This window comes from Ixodes scapularis, unplaced genomic scaffold, assembly GCF_016920785.2.
Source record: "Ixodes scapularis isolate PalLabHiFi unplaced genomic scaffold, ASM1692078v2 PGA_scaffold2__306_contigs__length_199485367, whole genome shotgun sequence".
Lineage (NCBI taxonomy): Eukaryota > Metazoa > Arthropoda > Arachnida > Ixodida > Ixodidae > Ixodes > Ixodes scapularis.
The window spans coordinates 92,235,854-92,255,599 of record NW_024609857.1 but is presented as its reverse complement, the minus strand read 5'-3'; the positions used below and the strand labels follow the sequence as shown (position 1 = coordinate 92,255,599).

At 46.8% G+C, this 19,746-nt stretch overlaps 1 protein-coding gene across 8 annotated transcripts in view; it reads right to left on the bottom strand.

The window, feature by feature from the left end:
* LOC8024827 (transcription factor GATA-5) overlaps positions 1-19,746 on the bottom strand; it is a 132,064-nt gene that overhangs the window by 9,532 nt on the left and 102,786 nt on the right. The gene's annotated exons all lie outside the window — the stretch shown is intronic.

Below are 19,746 nucleotides of genomic sequence, written 5' to 3'. Positions count from 1 at the left end.
TTCATTCGTTTCCATTTATTTATAAGCCAGGTACTCACTGAAATGCTTTCATGGTAAAGTCCGAAAAACTTCCGTGTTAAATAAAAAAAAAAGACAGTAATAATACTTTACAATACCATCATGATTCTGATTTCTAAGTGGGTGTACCTGGTGTCGGCAGTGTGTCGGCCCCAACCTTGTTTTTGCACCACAAAAATAAACGCCACACATAGCGATAACGATAGGAACAAGATGCAAACATGAGAACTCATTAAATTCAAAATAGAAAAGTAGTTTTCGGGAAATTTCAGTGACAAAATGGCAACCTTTTATATTCAGCCGCCATTCGTCTCCAGGTCTTGCGCACTGACCGCAATTTTGCCTATATTTTTTTTTAATTCCCTTTATTTTTTGGTACCGGTAATCTCACGTTCTGAAGCTTCGGCACCTTATCCAAGCCGCTAAATTTATATTTGGTGAAAATGCCAGCTTTTGCAACCATTTTTTTTTTTCTATTGCGAAAAACATGATTTGCTTGGCCGTGTGGTTTCGCGCGTTACAAACACAAACTTTCACTAACGTTTCAACGTTCCTAACGCTACCGTCAACCTGGAAGCCAAAGCTGCATTCTGTAGTTTAGGCGGGTAGAAACTGGGGGAGAGTAGGAGACGAGAGGAGACATCAGAACGCCAAGCTCTGGATGATATGATCAATGGGTAGACGCGTCTACCCACTGAAGTGTGAGTATAGAGCCTTTGGCCCTATACTCACACTTCAAAAGCGTTCGAGCGCGAATGCCGATTGCAGGACCCCGGCGTTCGGCAGTCGCATGCCTTCGAGGGGTGAGTAGACATAAAGGCAGCCAGCTTGGCGCTATTAGCCCCGAGCGTGACCGATTGGAGTGCTGCGATCGCTCGATGGTGACATAGAGTCAAGGATCACGTGGCGGGGTCAGGTATTTCCTTCGCCTTGCTTTGCTTTGGTTTAACGCGTAGAAGCAAAAACCGTTTGCTAGGTTTATTTTGTTTTTGCTGTGATGGAAAACGTGAGTACGAAAAAACCTAACATCAAATCTGAATTCACCAAGCGAAACGATCGGAAGTTATGTGTAGGTCATGGATGGAATCCTACGACAGCTTCATGGCCGCCAAAACCTCTCGGGTATTTCGCCCTGGTGACTGAACAACGGGCATACTTCTTCATGCTCTTCTCGCGCTTCCCGACTTCAAGGAGCAAAGGAAAGAAATACCTACTCGAAACTACAATGCTCGGTGAAGACCGCTCGATCGACGCATTTCGGAAGCAACGACAACGACCCCACCGACTTCGGCGGCCGTAGCCGTACTCAAAAGGCAAGAGGAGCTCGTCCCTCGCTGCCACCGACCAACTAAAAAATATGATAGAGCGACATCTTTTTCCTTTTTTTAAGCGAACTTTGTTGTCATAAATCGATCGAACCTTGGCCTAGATGTTCCGGTTTGAAGGTGAGTCTTATATTTTCGTCATCCCCTTGTGATTTTCGAATTGTTGTGCGCCGGTAGCAGCCGCTCTCGTCGCAGTGGCACACTCGTCGATTCTATTTGCTGCTTTCTTTGACGTACAACTAAAATAAAAAACGGTATGGATTACCCTCGCAACGTGTGGTACGTACAATTTATTTTTTCGCTGTTCCATTTATTCCGAGGTGACGGTGGTACTAACGTTAACACAGATTGAGCTAGAGCATATCTCGGTAGCTACGCTACTTACGGGATACCGGATTAACACTTCCTTTGCCGAACGTAGAAATATCGAGCCCCAAAAGTTACTGCCAAAGGTAATGCCATGGTGACGCCTCGCATGCCTGATATTTCATCACACGATTAGCTTTCACTGAAGAAATTCCACCTCGAAGCCGTGCAAGCAAGCTGCGAAAAAACCGGCGATCGGAATGCCAAGTTCGACTCCCCTGGGCCGTCATCGCGATTCATTTCTGTTTGCACTGTCAAATTTCCGACAGGCTTGAAAAAAAGAAAACACGCCCCGAAAACCATGCCGTAAAAAAAATCAAACCGTTTGGTCAATAATCCTCCGAAACCACGACCACGACCCCCTGTGATCGTGGTCAGTACGATGACACAAAGCCGGGTGGATCGGTTCAGTTCCGTAAGCTCCAACGCCACTGTTGTCGCACTGCTTGAGTTTAAATTTGAGAAGTACTATGAAAAGATTAGGTCAAAAGCAACCGCAATCTCTCGATTAAAATAGCGAATGAAACATGAATTGTGAGCGATAGACCTCCACCTATATACATGCTAGGAACGAAGGGCAAACGCGGTCACAAGATCCTTACAACTACGCCACGAGGACCAGCCGTCAGGTGGCGCCACCCCATCTTCTCGGGGCTCATACCCACCATAATCGTTTCAACTATAGTCGGGGACATGTGAAGAACGAAATGGAAGCTCCTCCCACCTCTTTCCACTTTAGTACAGCAAACGCTGGAGAGGAGACGAACTCCTCTCCACCGTTCGCTCCACCGTTCGCTCCACCGTTCGCTCCACTTCCACTTCGTTCTTTACCTGTCACCGACTGTAGAGCTCAGCGTTGTGACCGTACCCACGCGCTCTCGCCTCCTCCTCTCCCTCAGTCTCTCATGGCATATAGCCCTGCCACATGGTATAATTGGTTGTCAGTTCCATGGACCAACAATAAGTGATCGTAAAATCAGCTCGCGATCCTGTCTGCAAGCATCGCGCGTGCGCCGCGCTGGGCTAGGTGTGGCTCTCGCTGATTGGCGGATCGGATAATGTAAGTCAATGGAACTGACATGAAATTTTACCGCGTGGTAGGGGTATAAGAAGGGCTTAAATGCATATTAACAAATATTATAATGCACCTAAATGTTTGCAAGTAATCATGGCTACGAAACTCTCCTAAGCGTCGTGCCTATGTTGGATTCAACACGACGTAATATATTAAAAGGGCATCGCGTATTTGAATGGACGTTCATTAAAAATTAAGGCACATGGTGGATGTGATGGATACGTTACCTGACTTTCATTACAGGTCAAAAATCTATCCAAGAAAAAATAAATGTTGATCAATGTTGACCACGTAACAAAACGTTTAAAATCGTATTTAAAAGCGTTTGATACTAACCTTTTATAAGGTTTAAGTTAACTAGAACAAAAGGCGGAAGAAACGAAAACCTGAGTTATAATTTTTTTTTCTTTTTCGTTTAACGACTTGGTGAAACCCTTGCGGGTTTCACCAAGTCGTTCTTTTTAGTTTTAATATATTTATATACATTAATTTTTTTTAATATACCAAAAGCCGTGAGGCCAAACATGTTGGTAGGCATTTTAAATTAACAAGATCACCTAGGTATAAAAAGTGTTATCGAGAGAACCACATATTTTTTCACCATTTACGGCATTTGGGAACAGGCAGTTCCATTCGTCGATACATTTACAAGAACAATAACACAAGTTCTAAAAGTGTCCGCGTTAAAGCGACGAGGCACAATAATTATTTTCTGTTTCGTTCGAATGGCGTTAACCAAGTGTGCATACGTAACGTATTTCTAAATATCAATGAAGTAATGATCTTGTCGCAATTTAAAAATGATCTCATTCGAGTCAACATCATCCTGGCACGTATGGGCAGAAGGTCCACGTTGGACACCAATAACGAGACAGAGGTTGTGGAATGATAACGATGGAAAATAAATAAGACAAACTTGCTTTGAAAGCGTATTTTTTTAAGTGTTTTGTCGAGAGAGTTTGCTAGGAGACACCCCTCACGTACTCCCGAGTGTCCAGAAAAAAAATATATTTTAGGCTATCTATCTTCGTCAGCTCAATGCAAATACACTAAAACAAACTGGTTTCGTTTTTACTGCGTTAGCATTAGTACCCACATGAAAGGCAAAAGCTGACGGCGTTCGTATGTGAAAAAACAGTGGAAAGCGAAGCGATCCGCGTAGAGAGGAGGAAAGTAGTGAAGGGCAGAGGCGAGGGGGAGTCGACGTCACGAAGCGGAAGCCAATGAGCGCGCGGATGCTGGGGCGAGTCTGAACTTGCAGGTGTGCGGAGCGCGGATGCCTTGGCCTGTGCTACAAAATGGGGAGTGAGCCAAGTACTAGCGCTGGTCGAAGTAGGCGGCAACATTATTAAAGGAAGATTCATTGGTGGGTCCTTAGGGAACGCGTTAGCAAGACCTTTTTAAAACGCCAAACACGTCCTCTGGGAAACGCTGACACTGACCACGTAACGAAGCAAACGAAAAAAAAAAAGGCAGCAGAAAAATGGAGGAACTAAAAGAGAAAGCTAAAATAGAACGCCAGAACAGAAAAGTAAAGGGGTCAGCGTTCATTCCCTAAAAATCCACCAATACATTTTCCTTTAATTTATTCATTATATTACGGATTGTTATCATTTTACGTGCTCAACCATAAAACGGTCAATCTTTCTAGCAGCGCAAACTACGATTAAATTAATCGCTCCTTCCTTCGTTACCTATCATGTACAGACACTAATATTCGTGCCACACGGGCAACTCGAATGCCATTTACAACGAATGATATTTGTGTGATCGCCGAATCAGCTCGCAATCTGTCGCGCATGGAATGCGCTACGCCCGGAGGTTCGGGCGCTGACTGGCCTTTTGCTCAAATATCATTCGTTGTAAATGGCATTCGAGTTGCCCGCGTGGAACGGGTATAACATCTTGTTCTTTTGTCTGCACCGCTTCTTTACTCATTCGCAGTCATGTGGAAAGAGGATTACACCAGCTAGGAATTCCCATCAAGAGAGACACACAATAACTCGATTTTCTGGTTTGTTCCACCGCATGAAACTCCGGAACATTACAGAATCATTGACGTCATCACTACCGCCGAGGGAGAAAGAGCACCCTTGATAACAATACGCGCGCGCTCAACGAGAAAGAAGGAGATGTAGACGAGGCCCTTCTTTGAGAAATCAGCCGCCAGCGCAGAGCAGCAGTCGCAACCCAGCAACAAAGGGAGGTTTGACCCCAGGATATATACGGCACGCAAAGCAAACTAAAGAAGAGCAAAGAGCAGCGTGAGGAGAATGCCCGCCGAGCGGTGAAGACACAGACCCAGCCGCCCGGGATAGCAACTGCCAGCTTACAATGTTACCAGCCTTAATTACTGCCGAGAGACGGCACAGAAGCGAATCCGAATTAACTCTCGGTTTACGGCCAAAGGCTTCCTGCGGGTTTTATGGTAGCTTCAGCTGCGACGTCGCGTCTTTAACCTGTTACGCAAGACTCCCCTCGCTTCGTGTTGCCCTTCTCGAGTACTACATTTTTTTTTTTTTCGCGCTCTTTTTTTTTTTTTTTTTTGTCTTATCGCCGACTGCAATCGGGAATGGCGGAGGACCTTAAGCCGCAATTAAAATCAAAATCAGAATATAGTAGCGACGGTTGCGGCAGTCAGGTGCTAGAGCACATTTCGCACGCGCCCCTCTTCGCGCTGTTCAGAGTCGTATTTCAAAGTCATTAGGACGGCTTGCCTTGCCACACTATGTACAAAGATGCCGCTCTCTCTCTCTATAGATATAAATATATATATATAGCTCGCGGGGCTTTTGTAAATAACCGGCTTACGCGAATGCCTCTGCGCTTGACGTCGCAGAATGCAGGGGCTTCTTTAGATTCTGCCTGTGTGCGTGATCGGCAGATGAGCCGGGTAAGTGTCCAGTACCCCGGGAGACAGAGCTCGAGTATGAGCACAAAATTTGAGGCGATTATAGTCCCGGAGTGCTGAAGAAATGTCGGGTGAGCCTTATTATCTTCACGCTTCACGCTTTGTGATTCGTTATTTGCGCCGAATTCTTATCGGCAAATGCCGCAGTATTTTAGGCGGAAACGGTGCTGTTGATGCTCCTACCAGAGCATCACCAACTCGCCCAAGCATCCGTCTTCCCAAGCCGCAATTTCACTGGGTAAGGAGGAATCATAATATGTCCGGCACTCACCACACCCTGCGTTTGTTGAAGAGACGCTGAACCAAACATTTCAGTGTCTATAATAAGTGGCGTGCAATCTTTCCGCGAGCCAGCAGCGCCGGTGTGCGGGAGCACGCGCAACGAAATTGACGTCATATAGTCCTCCGTTCACGCTTAAGAAGACAGTGAAATATATGGGCTCCTGGCAAAAGGAGAATGAACAGGCTTTTCGTCTTTACGACTGAAAGCTGCGTACCTGTTCGACCAATTAATCGCCTGCCTTTTACACCAGACCCCACCGTGGAGATGAAAAGCCCGTCTTTATTTTCCTTTTTTTCGGAGCTTACACATTTCACTGTCATCTTAAAGGAGCGGCGCAACGATATTCAATTGGAATGTTTTTCAGTTTACACGAGCTTACTGCAACTACTGGGACTCAAGGATACTCGCACGCAACGCCACTGGCCAAGAAACCCCTTTGTTGCGGTGTAATTTCAAGGACAAAAGCGATCATTTTCATTCAATCTCTCCTTTGCAAAATTTGAAGACGTAACGTGGGGATCGCAGTCTCCCCAATGACGATATTTGAATGTGGTTTATAAATTGGACCCGAGCATTGCGTGGGCACTCGATTGGGGCTCGTGATAATTACTAGCTTAGAAGCATTCGGGTAGTGGCCCGTGTCCAATCGCCGCAACGACGACAATAGCCGAGCCATAATAATGTCTGGAACTCAGCACGTGTCCTGTGCCATAGCCTCCTTGCCCACCCCAGCGCGTGGCTATGATAAAAAATGGGGGCACATAATCGGCTCCAGATCAAGTGGCCGCTTGTTCTGGCTGCGAGTTGAGGGGGTGAATGCTGCTCGTTTTTCTTTAATTTTTTTTCTCGGACTTCCAATGCGTGGGGTGAAAAACGAACGCGTGTTTCATAAGTTATTAACGTCAGGGATCCGTTCTAAGCGGTATTGGCGAAAAATACAAAACTTGTTGCATCGCCCCTTTAAGCGTGCATGAAGGACTCTGACTTCCATTTCGTTACGTGAGTTCGCACACACCGGCGGCAGCTGCTCGCTCGTGGAAAGATCGCGCGACACTTATTATGGACATTGAAATGTTTGGTTCAGCATCCCTTTAAACTGTCCCTAACAATAATGGAAGCGGATCAGTTCTACATAGAATAGAAGTATCGCTAAATTACCCAAGCATCACGGAGAATGCAGGAATCGGTGTTCCCCGCGCAACACCAGCACGCCTTCCCCGTGTAAAAGATCGAAGTAAATAATCCAAATAAAGTGTTGATGAACGCGCATGCAAGATGCAATTTGTATTAGACATTTGCTTTAGAAAAGTTACTACCGCTGAGGCCAGCACGTGCGGCGCGTGGAACACCCATCCCTGCATTCTGTTTGATGCTTGGTTGGGGGATCGGTGGCCGAGTGGTCAAGCGCACACCAGCTCGGAGCACGTGGAGCGAAAGCTCGCGCTGCAGAACCCAGGGATCCTGGGTTCGAGCCCCACCCCTGCCCGTTTCGATCTGGATGAGCATCGTACCGGCGTGCGGTCGTGTATCACTACTGCGTGATGCACGTTAAAGACCCCAGGCTAGCGGCTGTACCGCACTGGCTAAATTTCTCATCTACAGCTGGGAGACTCGTCGCCCCTGTGAGGCAGACCAAGTTCTAGGCTGTATAAACACACACACAACCCAATTTTTTTTTTTGATGCTTGGGTAATTTAGCAATGGGCCTATAGACGATTTGCTATATTGCCCAAGCATCAAGGAGAATGCAGGGATTGGTGTTCCACGCGCCACACGCGCACGCTTTCCCCGTATGAAGGATTCGAAGTAAATAATCAAAATTAATTGTTGATTAACGCGCGTGCAAGATGCTATTCGTTTTAGGTAGCTGCTTTAGAAAAGTTACTACTGCTGAGGCCAGCACGCGGGGCGCGTGGAACACCAATCCCTGCATTCTCCTTGATGCGTGGGCAATATAGCAAATCGTCTATAGGCCCATCCAATCCGACTTGCGTCAAAAACAAAAAAAAAAAAAAGAAATTCCCAGTTAAGATGTAACGTTTGCTTTAAAGATGCAATGAAATAAAACGAAGCGTGTACGCCAATTCGCCGCAGGAAACTAGGTAGAGGCTGAAATGTATGAATTCGAAAAATCGCACTGTAGATCAATTTGTATAGGATGAGGATTGGATCGAAGACCTCCGCTCTCGAAAGGAGATAAACAATTCGTCGAAGAGAGCTTGCGCAAACGTAAACGTGAAATATATTTACCGCATATCTTTTTCCCCCGCGAAGGTCAACGAAAGATACGAGATTAAACGAAGGTATCCAGTGTTAGCCCATAATAGCCTAAATACCATCGTGTCGCCACGACTGCTTCCTCAGTTCGTCGAGGACTTGAGCATGCGCTCGTTCTGGTGGAAGATGCAAACTCCGGCTGCCCGAACACGTCTCAAGAGCACGTCTCAAGAGCGTTTGATGCAAATTTGCTTCGTATATACATATTGTTCGAACATGTCTGGAGAGAGTTTTTATATGACCAGCGTTACCATCAATATAAAGAAGAAACACGTCACAGACACTGTATGCAGATCCTGTCTTTTGAACGATGTATTAGTTGTGTTAACGCGGCTTCAAGGCCGACGACCAGACTCGAGATTCTGCAAGGCAGAAGATCTTCCTCGCCATGGGGGAGGAGGAGAGAGACAACAGTGGACAGTATAGAAGGGAGGAGAGGAGGAAGCGATGGAAAGGGGAAAGCGCGAACTGGTCAACGGTCTTTAACAGATGCAATTCCGATTCACCCTCCCGCAAAGCTCTTCACTCTTTCCACTTGAGCAGAAGAGGGTACGATGGAGAGGAGAGGAGGGACTCGCCTCCTCCCCTGCGTTCGCTCCGTCAGATTGTGCGAAGAGTGGAGGGCTTTCTTGGAGAAGATTGTCCGGCCCTTTTAAAACTAACTACTCGCACTCGGTATACAGCATTTAATTCGTTCTCCCACCATACAAAGTTTGACTAGATGGGTTCAATAACTCCGATAACCCCAATCCAATCCCCAATCCGATAACCCCAATCCCACGCATCGTGTTGTTATGAAATGTCGTTTTCAAAGCGCAAAAAAAAAAAAAAAAAAAATAACGATCTCTCAGAATTGTTTTTTACTAAATTGAACCCAGGTATCGTTCCACTATTCACTGCTCACAAAACGCGTGTCAGATGGCATTCCTCCAAGCAGACAGTGACAATAGGCTGTTCGGTTGCACGGCTCAGATTCCGTACAAAAGGCGCGTGTTCACTCCGGACACGAATTATCTGCGGGCAAGCCTCAAGCGCATCTTTGTCTGCAGACAGTTTTTGTACGACAAACAAGAAGCACGCCTCAGACATTGTTCGCAGACTGTCCTTTGCGGCCTGTATTCGCACCGTGACCACGGCCGGCAAGCACCCCGCGGAGCCCCCGCGTTCACGACTCCACGCGTACACACTCCACCTTCCGTTCATTCATTGCGATGCACCGGCGCGCTCGCCCGCAAAGCCATAGACGTAAAATAATGTACCCTCCCCATTTCTGCTTCCGTTTTCCCGGTGTGCGCGCTGCCCTCTCGGGTCGCATTTGCTTGCCGCGATCTCGGCGCGGACGGCGCGCCCCCGCGCCGAGTCGGGCGCATATTCAACGGCACCTCGTCGATGTTGGCGCGGGCTGGGCACGCCACGTTTGCCTAATGAGAGCATATCCGCTTGCAGTACACGCCGAGCACGTGTCGCCCCCCGCTCTCCTCCGCTCGGCCACAACATTAAAATTATGGGCGCCGCAAAGCCTGGCTGCTTCCTATTTCCCTCTCTGGCCGTCGACTTTCTTCGCCGGGCCATCGCTCGAGATGGGAGCGGTGGGGCGGAGGCCCCCGAATTCTGAGTCCGATGCGGCGGCGCATATGTCAGTCGTTTCCGGAGGGCCGGTTCAATGCCACTGCACCCGGTGCCGCAGGGAGAGACCCGGTTTCCTCACTAAGGGACACGGCCACGTATACCCAGATATTCTCGGAGCTTTCCGACACTGCGCGAGACACCTTGCAGGAGGTTGTACTCGGTGGCCGCCGTAGCTTACACTTCACTGCGCGGATAGCACACTTCCGCAACGTACATCAGGCGCAATAAGATTGTCCTTATTGACGGACGGTGAGTGCGAGCTCATCCTGAGTATACGCTGTGTACATCGAGCTAAGCTATACCGTAGTTAGCGAATTAAAAATGTCGAGGTACACACCTGCCCAACGTTTGTTTCGTTGTTTATATTTGCTATAACTTTGAAACTTATCCCCCCCCCCCCCCCCCCCCCCCGCATATATAATATCCCTGAACGGGGTCGTTTTGGGTACAATGAGTGAATGAATGAATGAATGTTCAGCACTAGAGGCCGGATGTTTAGGGACTAAAAAAGCTACTTTTAGGCGCCTATAAAGGGCACTAAATACTTCGTAATAGGCATTTATACGCACAATCAGTTTTTATTCACAGGTGCTTTTGAAAGCATTTAGGGCCTCTGCCGTTCAAGGAAATACACAATAAAGTGGTACAATAGGAATTACAATATAATTGGTCCAACATTCGGAAAAAAAAGTCGACTCAAGCCCACACGGTACTAAGCTGTCCCATGCTGTACATAGTCCAACTAGAAACAATGGGAAAAAAATATGAAACCAATAACAAACAAGCACCATCTCAAGATTCCTGGGTTCAAACTTCTGCCTCTTGTCGCTCAGAACCAGTTTGTACGCTGAAAAAAGCGTTCCACGTGAACTGATGTGAGCGGGGCGTACTTGTACTTAGGAATATTCAATGCTTCCACACCCTTTGGTACCCCGCAGTGTTTCCCGGTGAGAACCTTCGAGACTTCTTTGAGTAGAGAAAACCCACTATTTTTTCTCAAGACGGACTGAAGCTCTGAACAAACTTGTTAAGGGAACAAAGATGGAGGCGGGCCGAGGGCGGTTATTTTGGAATGCTCCATAACCAGTTGAAAACGGCCAGGCGGCACCAGTAGAGTGGCAGCCCACGGTTATACTCTGTCTCGTTGCAACTTGGCAAAGCGCAAACGCCAGGCCCTTCATTGCCTTCCGACTGCTTCGATATGCGCTGCGTACACGGGCGTAACGCACGCATATTGTAACATGACGCAGCGAAATACCTTCTTCGCAGTAAAAGCGCACTCCGGCAATACGTAGTCACGTGCCTCACTCCGTTGTTCCGCCCTACTGGCATCCTTAGCTTCCGCCGTACTGGCGTCTTGTACACCCACGGTTTCCTGGCCTACTCAGAATTCCTTGCTTCGGACAATAGCATAAGCGACGCCAACAACGTCATAGCTCACGTTTGAACGGTACAGCCGCCGCTTCCAGGCATACCCAATGTTACCTGCTTCAGTGGCAAGATAGCGCCAAACCAAACAGCATCGCAGGTTGCCTATACTAGAATGGTTATCATGCTTTCGAAGACTCGGTTGTCAGCAGCAATAAATCCTACCAAGATTTAAAGTCCTACCTAGGAAATCGACGTTGCTCAAAGCCACTAAGTGTGCATTCTGAATCGTTTCCCCTATTACGCTGCACTATTGTTATTGACTTTCGTAATCGGAGTGCCAAATTCCTTTAGCAATTCTCCTCTTCCTGTGAGGAAACGCGAGATTGTTTTGCTCATGACGGCGGTCGCTTTTAATTCAAAAATTTACTTCCCCTATCGCAATATTTTCGGCAGTAAATATTTTCGCGGTTTGGGGCCGAAAATATGAAACATAAGTACGGAGGTTAAATGTACACTGCTGGAGTAGCGAAAATCTATAAGAATTTAAGGGATGACACACGTGGAAAGACTGGTTATCGCCTGTCGTGCCGTCATCTCATTTCTTTCTTGCGCCTTTAATCCCTTCGAACGAGAACGAAAAGCGTTGGCTTTAGCCAGCTCCAACACAGAAATCTGGACCACAAAAGCAATAAATAGTTGACGCAGGACCAGAAAGACCTTAACACAATCAGAAAAAAAAATTAAAAACATTGTGTTAACAAGTAGCAAACACCCTGCTACGCCATGAACAAAAAAAAAAAGAACAATTTACACGAAGGTATTAATGGACGATACAATAGTCATAACAGTGTAATAACACAAAAAGAAATACAAAAGGAGACAGTGGTAGCATGTAGCAAACGTGTCACGCCGTAAAGACGAAACACTTTGCACAATGGAGTAAAATTACATTTTCCATAATACTCTATTGAAATAATCCAGAGTAATAAAAAAAAAGAACGCACAAAAACACAAACGAAGACACGAAAATCGCGTTTCGTACCCTTGACGTCATTTTTTTGTTTTTTTTTAATTTTACTTGGCATTTCGCAAGAACATTATCCTAATTATACTCCGTTTCACTTTATGTTGTACCGCAGCGAAGGCTAGAAGCGCGAGCTCATAGCGCTGGCAGTTTCCCTTGGTGCACGAGGGCTTGTGCCGCCGAGGTGTGCCATAGAACAAGGAGCTCGCGCTTGTAGCCTTTCCTGCGGTACAACATAAGGTGAAACAGAGTATAGGCTATCTGGTGTTAAAAAGGGAAGGAATATCATGCCGTTTTATTTTCGTGGTGTATATTTGGGGTATTGTACACAGGCTTTTTTATTTCTTTTTTTTTTTTTACTACAGGTTTTTTGTTTTTTTGTTTTTTTTAAGCGCAGTGAAAGCTACATTTATGCGGTTTGTGCAAGTGAGTTATACGGCCAGGAGGACATAATATAGGAGGCTGATCGTAATGATCACTCGGATAATTAAGCATAATTTGTTATTTAACCTTTAATTAGTGAAAATAGACATATGCTTCTAATTAGAAACTTGCCCTGAGGGTTATCAAAAACCACTCCGTTCACTCTTCAGTTGAGACTAGAAGCTCAACCTCCAGCGCGAGCTCGCTGGCTTCCGCAGTGCTTTGGTTGCCCGTGCCTGCACTTTCACACTTGTTTTAGCAAGGGCAGAAAGCTCGCGCTGAAGGAGGAGTAAATCAACTTTTTTTTTTTAGAAAGATATAAGGCAGGAGCAGAATTTTACGGCGTTTTGAAAAAGAAGAAACGTTCAGTTTGGACGCGTTTCTAGGTTTAGGTATCGGAGCGCACCTTTGCGCCCAGCATCCTGCTCCGCGGTGGTCGCGGCGCGAAGCCACTGCCTTGCCTCCCTCGTAGGACGGAGGGAAGTATATGGCGCACGTGTGTTGCACGTCTCGGCCACTGGAGAGCAGGACCGCGGGCGCAGAAATGCGCTCCCATAAGAAACCGAAACCTAGAAACGCGTCCAAAACTGAGCGCTTTTATTGAACACCGTAAAATCCATACATACCGCGTAAGAGGAGGTTTCACGGCTTTTTTAAAACAAATCTGTAAAGCTTCAAATAAACAACCTGTATATTTCTGCATGTACATCTGAGGTTTCTTTTCTAAACTACGATTTTTAAGCTCTTATCGTAGTAATCGTATTGTATCAAGGCGTAATGATCGTAGTAATCATCCAACTAAGGCATACTCATAAAAATGACAAGTTTGTGCTCATACCTGCCGTGATTAAATAATTTAGTAAGTTAATTTTGTGTGCTGCATACAGAGATGGCCACATTTACATTCAAATTTTAAATATATTCATGTCGTATTTAATTACATATTGGGGAGTTTAAATACTGGAAAATTCAGTATTTCAGATACTTGTATTTCAAATACTTCCCAAACAAATTTTTGGCCACTGTTCTTCGCAATCAAACTCGGTATTATGCACTCTTCGCAATGGGGGTCATAGGCAAAGAGTACTAAATTTGCTGCGCTTTACTCGTAATAAACATGAAAAAAGTAAGAGTAGTAGAATGAGCGGGATGAGTACAGTTATTGACTTTTTAGTTGACGGATTTAATTTTTTGAACGTCGCAATAATGACATGTTTGAAATGTGTTCATTGCTTCAGTTGAGCCTTCCAGATTAAACTCGTATTGAATACATTGCTTTTCTTGATCCTATCTGATCAAGAAAAGCCACCTATCTGATGACAGACAAATTTTATTTTTAGAGATGCAACCTTCTTTTAAGCGCTTGATTCTTGCTATATAGAGTACGACTTCACTTTTTATTTAGGCAGCCTTTTTCTTTCTTTCTTTTTTTACCCAGGGTTAAATTGCATTTGATGTATAAGATGTATTCGTAAAATTATTTAAAGGTGATCTAATACTACACTCGTTTTATTTGCATCTTCTATTTAAACACTTTTCTAAAAGGTGTAAATGATTTGTAACTAAATACATTTTTGTAGGAGTATTTTGTAAATGTACTTCAATTCATTTTTTAAGTATTTCGCCCATCCCTAGCTGCACATACGTCACGTATCAATCTCCAGTTCAAGGGATACACTGTGTCACGCTAATCGTGGCACGGGCTACTGCACTTTATTAAGGTCCATACCAATGGCCGGCACACTAGAGGTCGACAACGGCTAGTGGTAAAAGGGCGTTAACGTGACACAGGCTATCGGGACTGTTCGCTGTCAAGTCCATTGTAAATCTACTTCAATAAACCTTTATCTCTTTTGTTAACGTATTCTTACAGCTTGGGGTTGTTCGAGAACCGAGCTGAATCAACTGAGATTCTCATCCAGCTCATCGTGCTCACTTGTTCGGTATACGAGCATTCCAAACCTGGAGCGCTCAAAGCAACGTTTATTTGCCCTTTCACACTTGAAATGCGTTGCGCCTGTGGGAGAATTTGAATGCCCCTAAAGCACTTCGAATCTTGGTGTTAGCGACAAAATGTTACTTTCCATACTGTGATGATTTTAACCCAAGACTAAAGCAGAAGGAGGAAACTTTTTTTTTTTTTTTTTTTTTGCAGAGGAGGAGAAAGTAACAGGGGCAAACAACGTCTGTCCCTGCTACTTTCTTTTCCACTACAACAAAAAATCCTCTTTTTGTTCCGGTTTTGAGTTAAAATCATCATGGTAAACTTTCACCAGCTCGCTAGCGCACTGATTGCAGATTCGTTTTCATACTGGCCGCGTAAGAAATGAGCAAATATAGGTCAGCGGAAACGAAGCGAGCCATTATACTGACAGCCTCAACAAGTGCTTTACCAAAGAAAGACTAGGCGGAAATAACCGAGACAGAATAGACTACTTCCATAAAGCCCTACATGCAACACGGCGCGCGTTGCACTCTGGGAACTAGTTGGCCAGGGAGGAGAGTGGCAGGGTTTCGGTTTCGATCGACACGTCGTCGTTTTCCGTTCCCGAGAGCGTCATTTGTGGTCTCTAAACTAACCTAAATGGCCAGACCTCGAAGCTTTAGCACAAGCCCGAGACGTGTCTTAACACATGCTTGTTTTATGTTTGTACTTGAGCCTTTCTGTTAGCGTTTCGAGGTATGTGGACCAGCCAGTGCTGGGAATGTCGACGCTGCGAAGCTAGGGTATCTTGCTTGTGTACGAATTAACAAGCTGCAGCAACCAATAAGTATGCACACATCGAGCTCGCGCCTTTACATTAGTGTTGTTGATCAGGAAGTTTGTTTGTTTCGTGCGTCCATAGACGAAATATTACTCGTTGCAATTACTGTTTTCTTAATACGCCTGAGTACGTGAGGTAAAACTCGGAAGCGCCATTGAAAAGCTCACTTCTTATCTCTTATCTGTACTGACCCACAGCACTGCACGAAACGAAGTCCCCACCCACTTGCATTTTATTAATATTCAACATCGCATATGCGCATAACGTTATCCTGCAATCGTATACGCAAATTCGCACATACAAACCGTTTTAAGAAAGCAAAAGTCAAACACTTGTGTGAAAAACGTCGCATCGTTCGCTTGAAGTACGCCGGACGGGCATGAACCCCTATGCGGTGCGCCAAACGAACGAAATTATTCAAAGTGCATTTGACGGTTGCTAATGGCCATAATATTTGTTATGTGTTTGCTTTCTTCCTGCCTGAGTATGCCGAGATAATTTCAGACACACCGTTCAGGCACAGATCTTGGGCTTCAGTAAAAGCTTGTCCAAAAAGGCTTAGCGAGGAGTAGGGACGCTTGTTAGGGCCTCCGTCGTAGCTAGCCGATCTCAGCGTTTGCGAAAACTTAATCTTCTATCAGCATAAAATTTCAGTGGGAGATACATGATGACACGAGGAAGACATCATAGTAACTTTGGTGCAGTAGTGAGGTCGAATTTATTGCGTTTCCTAAAAAGTTTATGCGTCAACGCTGGGCTTAACTTTGATACTCCTTTGAGGATGCGGCTTGCTTTTCGCCCAATGAAGTAACAAGAAGCGGACGTTTGGCAACAAAATACGTGTAAGGCTCCAGGTGACCAAATTTCAGTTGTTGTTCACTGTTACTAGACTTGATTATTGAAATTGAACTCAAAGGTGAGGTGACTAAGCCACGTCTTACTACGCTTGCATACGCACTCATAATATCCGGTATTTCCGGAACCAAGGAAAGTGCCCCGGTGTTCATTTTGTATTGCTCCAAAATGAGTGTATTGTACGTTCATGAAAAGTCAGATAATCGAAAACGCAAGCAGCGCGTTCGGTCGCGGCGCGATAGCATGAGATGGAGCTGCTCAGTCGAAACCGAAACTGAGTGGCCAACTAGTTCCCAGAGTGCACTGCGTCGTATTTCGCCGCGATGGGGCGCGTCAGTTTTGGAAGAAGTCCATTGCGACAGTGTGAGAAGTCGACTGAGAAGATACTGTCGAAAAGGAGCGTGCCGTGCACTCTTGTGTCATCCTACTAGTGTTCTCTGGTTAGCATCAAGCCTGCACGCTCGCACTTAAATCAACGTAGCCGAGTCAGCTCAACTTTACCTAAAGTATTAAGGTGAGCTAGCTAGTTTATCATATTAAACGTGAGTAGTGTGAACGAGAGTCAAGGACACAAAGAGGCGCTAGTTCCTTCCTTTTCGTGTCCTTATCTGTACTTCGCTCTTTAACAAGAAAAAGAGAAAAATTAATGTTGTTTTTTTATTGTTTTTTGGTATAGATTGGCACCGTTCGCCAGTGTTCAATTCAACATGACCACCCCGTCGTCACAAACAGATCGTTCAATGGTTACACGCATTTGACAATAAACGTTGAAGATAGGTTTTCTCGCCTTTTTATGACAGACCTCCCGATCCGTGTGCCGCAGAGACACGCCGCCCGGTCACACCCCTCACCAGACAGGGGCGTTCGATCCATGCCCGCTCCCAGGGCACGCATTGCACAACCCAACGCGAGTATCAAGGCACCTCTCCGCGGACCTATGTACGTACAACACACCTCCGAATAGCGACGTCGCTCGACCATGCACTTCGACATTCTCCCGTGTGAGCCGCCCTTTTATTTTCTGTTTTTTTATATATATATATGCTCAGAAGAGGCACGGTTCGGTTCGGCCGGCCATCGGCGCGCTCGTCCGTCCCTCGGGCTGTACAACCGAGCGAGCAGCGTCCGCAGCAACAAAAGCAGCAACCCGCGTCGCCATAAAAGACGCGGGAAGGGATTTCACAAATCCGGATGAGCGTGTGGCTCACCCAGATTTACGGTGTGCCCCTGCGGTCCCGGTCCCCGGCGTGACATTTACGGTGCTTCGTGCGCGGACTGCCAAGGCGACCGCGTCCCGCCACGGGACAAGGACGCCGCAGCGACGCGAGGCCCGGACCGAACAGCGCCTCGTTTCACCACCTCCTGGCAAAGAGCGAACGCTGCTGTCCTCCTCCAGCCAATCAGAGCGGTGCAGCGAAACACGTGACAGGCCTCCGAGGAAAGGAGAGCGCCACTGATCCACGCTCCCAGCGGTACGCTAGTGAAGCCACCGGAAGTTTGAAGCTTGTCTCGGAAGTCGAGTGTCTGCTGGGCTTCTTGGAGCGTTCACTCGACGTTTTGGTGAACGCTTTCTTGTGTCTTTAGGCGGGCCTTTTGTAATCCCTTTTAGCCTTAATTCTCGAGAATGCAGGCGTTAGAACACAAAACATATACACACTTGGCCAACTATAGAACCTCAAAATTTTCTCACATCAAGTGACTTCCCAGAAGACTTCTCGAGTCTGCGTACGTTTATATTGTAAAGAAGAAAAAAAGCAGACTCTCGAGATAATAAGAAAAACATCAAGCGCCTTTAGCACCTTTCGGACCAGCGCTCGAAAGAGTCGGAAAACCTATCAAACGCTCACTTCCCGAGACAAGCCACGGCTTCCCACCTGTATGTCCAACGCCGCGCCACCTAGCCACCTAATGGAGTGGAGATCAGTGGAGAACACTCCGACGATGAGTCGTCACGTGGCATCGCTCCGATGCGCCGATTGGATCACTGGGGCCGTGTCCTTCACCACTTGCCGAGATGTGGCGAAACCGAGTTTTTAGTTGGTACGCGGGGCAACCCGCGTGCCTGCTGCACGCCTACCTGCTCTGGCCGGCCCCAACACCATTAGGGACACAGCGTCGCGGAGTCTCATTGTTTTGTGGCGAACTGGCGGCGGCGGCAAGGGCCGATCAAAACTGAATGGAGGCTCTCCGGCGGCGGGAATTGCTCAAGTTCGGGATTGTCCACGACCACGAAGAAGAACGCCCGGTTGCGCAAGATTCGGTGTATGCATGTTTCCGTCGGCGCCGGGAGTGTCGCGGCTAATTAGGAAACGTGAGCTTTTGACGACGCGCGTTTGAGAGTTTGGCGGAAGGCACCAAGGTCGGCGCCAACCGCCAAAAGGGAAAAAAAAAATAATAATTCAAAGTAAACCGGCTGCGTGGGAAACGTGTCAGTTACGAGCTTGCTGAGATACGCCACAATGGACCCGGACCGATGCTGGAGCTTCGCGTGGCAGAGAGGTCTGGAACTAGATATGCGGCGTAGATTTCGAAGATCGAACCGGGTCAAGTCATTGTTTTGCGTGTGGTTACGTGCAACCTGGTCAGCGACGGGCACACAGCTGCTATAGTCGCTCTCTGCATGTAAACGAGCCTAGTCGGGCACGCTCGATGGTCGTGGAAGCAGGAGCCGATCAGCCGTGGTATGCGCAACCACGCCCGAGAAGGAAGGGGCAGCTGCGCTTCGGAGGATTCAAGCAGAGCGAAAAATGAGCCCCGTGTATATAAATGGATGGGATTACCTAGAGACACCTCAATAGGCTATACTTCGGAGTAACTACCCCTTAGCCATCGTGCTTGAAATTGTTGTTGCCGATTCTATGAAGCTTCATCTGAAAGCGCGTGAGACGTTTTTTCCGTCTTCTGGAAATATTATACATAAAGTCCACGACACAACAAAACTATCGCCTGACCTTCCTGGAACTGCATTGCAAGCGGAAGTCGCAAATTCCCTCCGCTCTCGACGCACCGAAACAGCGACGGCGGCGAGAAAATTTGGGATCTTAATGCCGATACTCGAAGCGTGATAATTCAATTAAGTGCAAAGGCGCAAGCGAGCTGGACGTGAATGACGAAAATAATCCCTGGAGAAGGGGAACAAAGGGGGACAAAGGACAAAAACAAATCTCCGAACACAACTACAGGTGAGTGGTGTGCGACCGAAAAAATCCGCCTGGCCCTGAGCCGGCTTCCTCGAACAGTGTCTCAGCTGAGACTGGGTAAAAGAAAGCACTGCAGAGGCTGGGGCGCGCGAGCGTCTTGAGACGCGGTTTGAGTTCCGCTCAGCTCGTGCTCTGGCTTTGGCAGTGCTTTCTTTCCCCGTGCACTCTCAACTGAGACGCTGTTTCTAGCAAGCCGGCCCTGGTATCGAACCAGGGATCTCCTC